Consider the following 6150-nt stretch of genomic DNA (forward strand, 5'->3'; position numbering starts at 1 on the left):
AAAACACTGGATTTAAAGGAACGGCGGTGAATCGCGAGTCGAACGGCTCTTCTCAACTGTAAGTGGTATATACATGGTTGGGAGAGTTACTTTTGAAATGTATTCCACTACAGATTACAGAATGCAAGCTGTAAAATGTCATTTTTAACGTATTCCGTTAGATTACTCAAGGTCAGTTATGTACAGTATTCTAAATGCTTTGGATTACTTCTTCAGCAGTGGTTGATTTTTTCACTTGTTTTGACTATAAAAACTCTGCCAGTACAGTAAGACAAAATACACGTTAAAAATACATTCTCTGAAAAACCTAAATATCTTATGTTGTTTCTAAAACAAGATAAATCAAATTTATTATACATTTTTACAGGAAAACAATACAAAAGTTATTATCAAGAATATGCTTTTTGCCCTAATATCAAAGGTCTTACTAGAAAAAAAGAAATTATGATCTAACATGAATTTTCTTGATAAAAAAAATATGATTATGCCTGGTAACATGTGCATGTAAAATGGCTAGAAATAGCATTTTAGCTTAGCGTAAAGCTGACAATTTACACAAGGTTTATTTCTATTTCTTCTGCTCCAAACTTACTTCAAACTTACTTCTCTGTCTGCTCGTATGAATGTAACACATCTTAAGAAAGGGTTCCACTGCTGTTCAAATGCACTTTGGATTGCATCGTTTATATTTATAAATGTTTTCCATCTGAAAGGACTAAATATTAAATGAAACAATTGACAATAAAATGCAAAGTACTCTCTTCAGTAATCACTTTTTGAATGTAACTGTATTCTAATTACCAATGATTTAAATTGTAACTGTAGTAGAATACAGTTACTTATATTTTGTATTTTAAATATGTAATCCCGTTACATGTATTCTGTTACTCCCCAACCCTGGCTATATATACACCAAGATAATTGTTCCTTGTGCTTAAATGGTGCTTGTTTAACATGAGACAATGCCAACATCCCTGGATGAAGTATGTCCGAAATCTGTTCATACTACTCGCATTCATACGTAAAGAACATTCTGTTTTACTGGCCGAGAAGTAAGTCCTTCTTCAAATACAGTACGTACTGTACAGTATGTGGTTTCAGACGCAGCTATGGTTTCAACACTGGAGTCATGTGGATTACTTTTATGTTGCCTTTATATGCTTGTTGGACCTTCAAAGTTCTGGCCACCATTCACTTTTTGGATTAACTATCCCTTTCATATCTTATAGAATAATGTAATCTCTTTAAAGGATATAGACATATTACGATTAAGAAATAACGGTAACACTTTACAATAAGGTTCCATTCGTTAACATTAGTTAATGCATAAGGTATCATGAACAAACAACTCACATTGTTTTTTTTCATAATTTATTAATCTTTGTTAATGTTAGTTTATAAAAATATTATTGTTCATTGTTAGTTAATAGCATGCATTAACTAATGTTAACAAATACAACTTTTGATTTTTTTAAAAATTATTAGTATACAGTAATACCGAAATAATTTTAGCAGCAGCTCTATTCTAGGCATGTGACATTTAGATCAGGCGGATGGCCAGGAGACCAAGGAGACCAGAGCAGATCAGGCAGGCGGCCAGGAGACCAAGGAGACCAGAGCAGATCAGGTGGACGGCCAGGCAACCAAGGAGAAGACCTCAAGGTGGGCACTGGGTCAGGAGTCCTGGGAGGCGGCCGCAGGACCGAGACAGGGTCAGGAATCGTGGGAGGCGGCCGCAGGGCCGAGACAGGGTCAGGAGGCCTGGGAGGCGGCCGCAGGACAGGGACAGGTGGCGGAGCCGCTGTAGGAGGAGTCTCTGGGGGAGCGGGCGGAGCCGCAGGAGGAATAGTCTCTAGGGGCGGAGCCGCTGGGGAAATAGTCTCTGGGGGCGGAGCCGCTGGGGGAATAGTCTCTGGGGGCGGAGCCGTGGAAGACGGAGCCGTGGGAGGCTCGAGACAAAGAGTCCTGGATGAATAGGAAATTATCTCCATGGTCGCAAACATGGGAAGAGACTCGGGAAATACCTCCGTGGTCGTGGGCATGGGCGGAGACTCGGGAACGACCTCCGTGGTCGTGAGCATGGGAGGAGACTCGGGATTGACCTCCGTGGTCATGAGCATGGGAGGAGACTCGGGAACGACCTCCGTGGTCGTGAGCATGGTAGGAGACTCGGGAATGGAAACTTTTCTTCTCTTCTTCCTCCTCTGGATGGCCGAAGTTGGCAACGCTGGCTCTGGGATGGGCAAGGCTGGCAACGCTAGCTCTGGGACGGACGAGGCTGGCAACGCGGGCTCTGGGACGGACGAGGCTGGCAACTCGTTGGCCGTGGCAGGCGTGGACGTTGGCTCGTTGACCGTGCCAGGCGTGGGCGCAGACAATTTTTGAGGTAGGGTCTTCATGGACCTACGCACTGACATCAGTGGCAGATCATAGAACTTGGAGACAGGGGCCGTAGAAGGTTTCGAGACAGGGGCCGTGGAAGGCGTGGATGCAGGTTTTGGCCCGGGGTTCCCGCCATAATCCACTATATAAGGGGAACCGCTAATTTCCAGAGCCTTCTCCACATAATCGCCGAGCGTCCAGTGAGGATCAGCCGGAGGCATGAGTTCCCTCAGTGCACTATTCAGACCGGCCCGGAAGAAAACCAACAGAGAGCGGTCTGGATAGTGCACTAAGTTTGCCAGCTCTAAAAACTCATGGGCGTGATCCTCAACTGGACGGTCCCCTTGCTGAAGGGGTAGAATCCTAATGGCCACTAGATCCATTTTTCGGTCAGTCATTCTGTGATGAGACAGGAGAGGAATGAGGATCTAAATGCAGCCTTTTTTAATAAAACAAAAGTAAACCAGAACATAGAACATAATGAACTCAGAACATAATGAAACAAAACACAGGGAACAAAGCACAGCATAATACAGATGAAGACTGACAAAAAAAAACCCAGGGGAAAACAAGGGCTTAAATACACAGGGGAAAACAAGGGAATGAGGAACACCTGGGGAAACAATCAGGGGAAAACCAATCATGAAAAGAAAATACAAAGGACTACAAAACTAACAGGAAACAGGAACAGGGAACTAAACCAGAATTTCAACATAAAAGTCAAAACAAACAACAGGGAATATGTGACACACACATTCTTTCGCTAACTGGGATTTGAAAAGTGAACTTTGCACAGGTTCTGGCATATGTACAGTTTTATAAATCTGAAAATTTTGCAAAATTTGCCTTTTGTGTATTCGTATACTTTTAGGATAAAATCTATGACTAGTTTTATACATGGGACCCGTGCTCCTGTGTTTGTTTGTTTGTTTGCTTGCTTGCTTTTTTTTTACATTTTTTTTATTTTATTTATTTTAATATGGATGGTGAGTTTGTCTTGGGTTAGTTAAAACATTAAACAGCAAAAGTAGATGTGGAAGCTGACCTGGAAGATTTGTTGTCTGTGTTTTTGTTGTCGTTGTTGTTGTTGTTTTCAATGGGAGTTAGGAAGTTTTATTGACTCTTAAGGGTGTTTTCTCACTTGAGTCCTCTTTAAATGAACCAAACTCAGACCTCTTTAAGTGGACAAAAAACTGAACCATGTGAATAAGGACCCAGTTCTCTTTGTGTTCACACTGTCCATGGCCTTGAAAGTGGCTCAGACCTCTTTTTGGTCCACTTTACATGTTACACGGTCTCAGTCCATTTTATTTTCACACTGTGTTGTTTTTGTGAAACCCAGCCACCATTTGTATATATACAGTATACTGTGTAATGTGTGTGTGTGTGTGTGTGTGTGTTTGTGTAATTTTATATATGTTATAATATTATTACTGGATGGATAAGGAGTTTAATCTTTATTGTATAGATACTGCTGTGGCAGGTTTCCATCCACAGGTACAAATCGTCAATTTTTAAAAAATTCTATCCAGTGTAAAAATGTCTCCAATTAGGTTAGAAAAACGTCCTGAGATTTTAATGCGGATCAATGGAGGATTCGGTTTTCTGGGCCGTCAAGCACCCACTGGAGGAAGACAATTTTGTGTAATTTCTCACACACAGCTATTGTATGAAAAACATGGAAAATAGCACATGAGTCACTGAAGAAGAAAAAAAAAACGTATATCTTTTATAAGAAAACTATATCTTCATGCCCAGGGCCACTAAGGAGTCTTAATACGGCTCTGATGATCATCATGACATTATTTGAAACGCTCAAAAACAGTAGCGCACTACACTAAACCGCTCCTCCCAGTGATCCCTCCGTCCCTAGGCAGAAGGCTCCACAACAGCACATCCCTTCTCCCTCCCAGGTGGAATTGTCTTATCCAATTTTCGTGAGAGTGCTAATTCTAAGTACAATTTTTGTGCCAGCACAGCTCGTTGTTTCTGTTTTAAGGGGACTTTGTTGTTGCATAAAAGATACAGAAGTTAAGTCATCTGACGACTGCTTGTACTATTGTCTTTTGGTCATTAAAGTAGTGATTATGTTTCCCTTTTATTAGATTATATTTTAGATAGCAATGTACCATTTATGCTGCGATTGGCTAACTGTAGTATTACGAGTAATCAAGTGAATACATTATCTTTATTCATTCATGGCTTTTTTACTGCTTGTGTTCTAGAATGCCATCAGATCCACAAATCTAATGTTACATCTACAGTGATTAATATGTGTACAGGCACTGGCAATTTAATAAATGCAGAGATGTCCCATGGTGTTTTGACTGATGCCCCATTGTGATAATCCTCCTATGATCCAGAAACGTATCCTTAGTACCCTAAAACATTTTAGTGTTTTATTTGTATTTAGTATGTTAATGCTGTACATTAATGTTCACTTTAATGAGTATTTATAAAATGGTTCATTAATGACTAATAATAACTCATTTACAACAAGTGCATTATAACTTTATTGATATGCAGTTATAACAACATGAATAAAAAGGGCAACTTTCACCCAATGCCTGCCATAGAGTAAGCATGTTATAAATGTTTAATAAAGATGCTTATTCATACTTATTTTAATCAAAGCCATAAAATGCCATAATTTATTATTTTTCATGATGCAGACTAGAAAAATAGACTATTATGAGATAAATAGGTGTTGTGTGTTTATTACTGTAATGTCACTTTTGCTTGACACATCCTTTATGTGTCTTATACAGTCATCTGCAAAACAATACTTTTCTGGTTTTGCCAACCTATTTGTTGCCACCCAAACTAAAATCATCATTGTTTTGTGCCAGATAAATTCTATAGAATTTATAGTATTAAATAATATAATTTAATAATGATATATCATCAAAAATGTTCCTCCTTTAATTGACAATGTATTTAGCTACTTTTTGGGTTATAACTGTATGGGATTTAACTTGTGCAGTTATACCATACTACATAAATGACAGAAAAAATGTTTTCTTTTATCCTGAAAAGATAGGTGTTAGAAATGACCTTATAACAAGATTCTACAAACATATCACATATTTGACTCTTTGGAGCAACTTCAGAGAGCCTATTGCTTTTCAGACCTCACTTTCACTAATGAATAATTGTACATATATTTGCCATCTTTTAGAACACATCACAAAATCTTTCATTATTGTGTTTAGAAAAATCAGTTTGGGACGAGTATATCAACCTATGCTTATGACTCTATAATAGAGCACATACTGTATGATACATGATGTGATCTATAAAAATATTTTATAAAGTATGACCCCCATATATATATATATAATTTTTTTTTTTTTTTTTCTAGGATCAAACACGATTAATTATACAAATTAGAAGTGTATACATATGAACTTGAGTATGTATTTAATTTGAATATATTTTATTTTTTTATATTTTAGAAATTTGAATACTAAAATCGTAGAAAAATATATTATTGTAAATTATAAAACAACAACACGTGTTGTTATACAAGAACAAATGTGTTCCATAGACGCGTGATGAAACGCAGAATTCACTAGAATAACTCTGGAACATTCGAGTGGGTTCTTTAAAACGCAACCTTTTAACAAACGTTATCCAATCAGAGACAGGAGCGCTGCTACTGTGGTGGGAAACGTAACATGTACTACTTCCTATATCGCTTTCATTTGGGTTGCCATGTATTACGAATGGATCCGTACATATAGCTGTTCCTGCTAGAACTTTCTAGAG

This window comes from Myxocyprinus asiaticus, chromosome 3 (assembly GCF_019703515.2).
Source record: "Myxocyprinus asiaticus isolate MX2 ecotype Aquarium Trade chromosome 3, UBuf_Myxa_2, whole genome shotgun sequence".
Lineage (NCBI taxonomy): Eukaryota > Metazoa > Chordata > Actinopteri > Cypriniformes > Catostomidae > Myxocyprinus > Myxocyprinus asiaticus.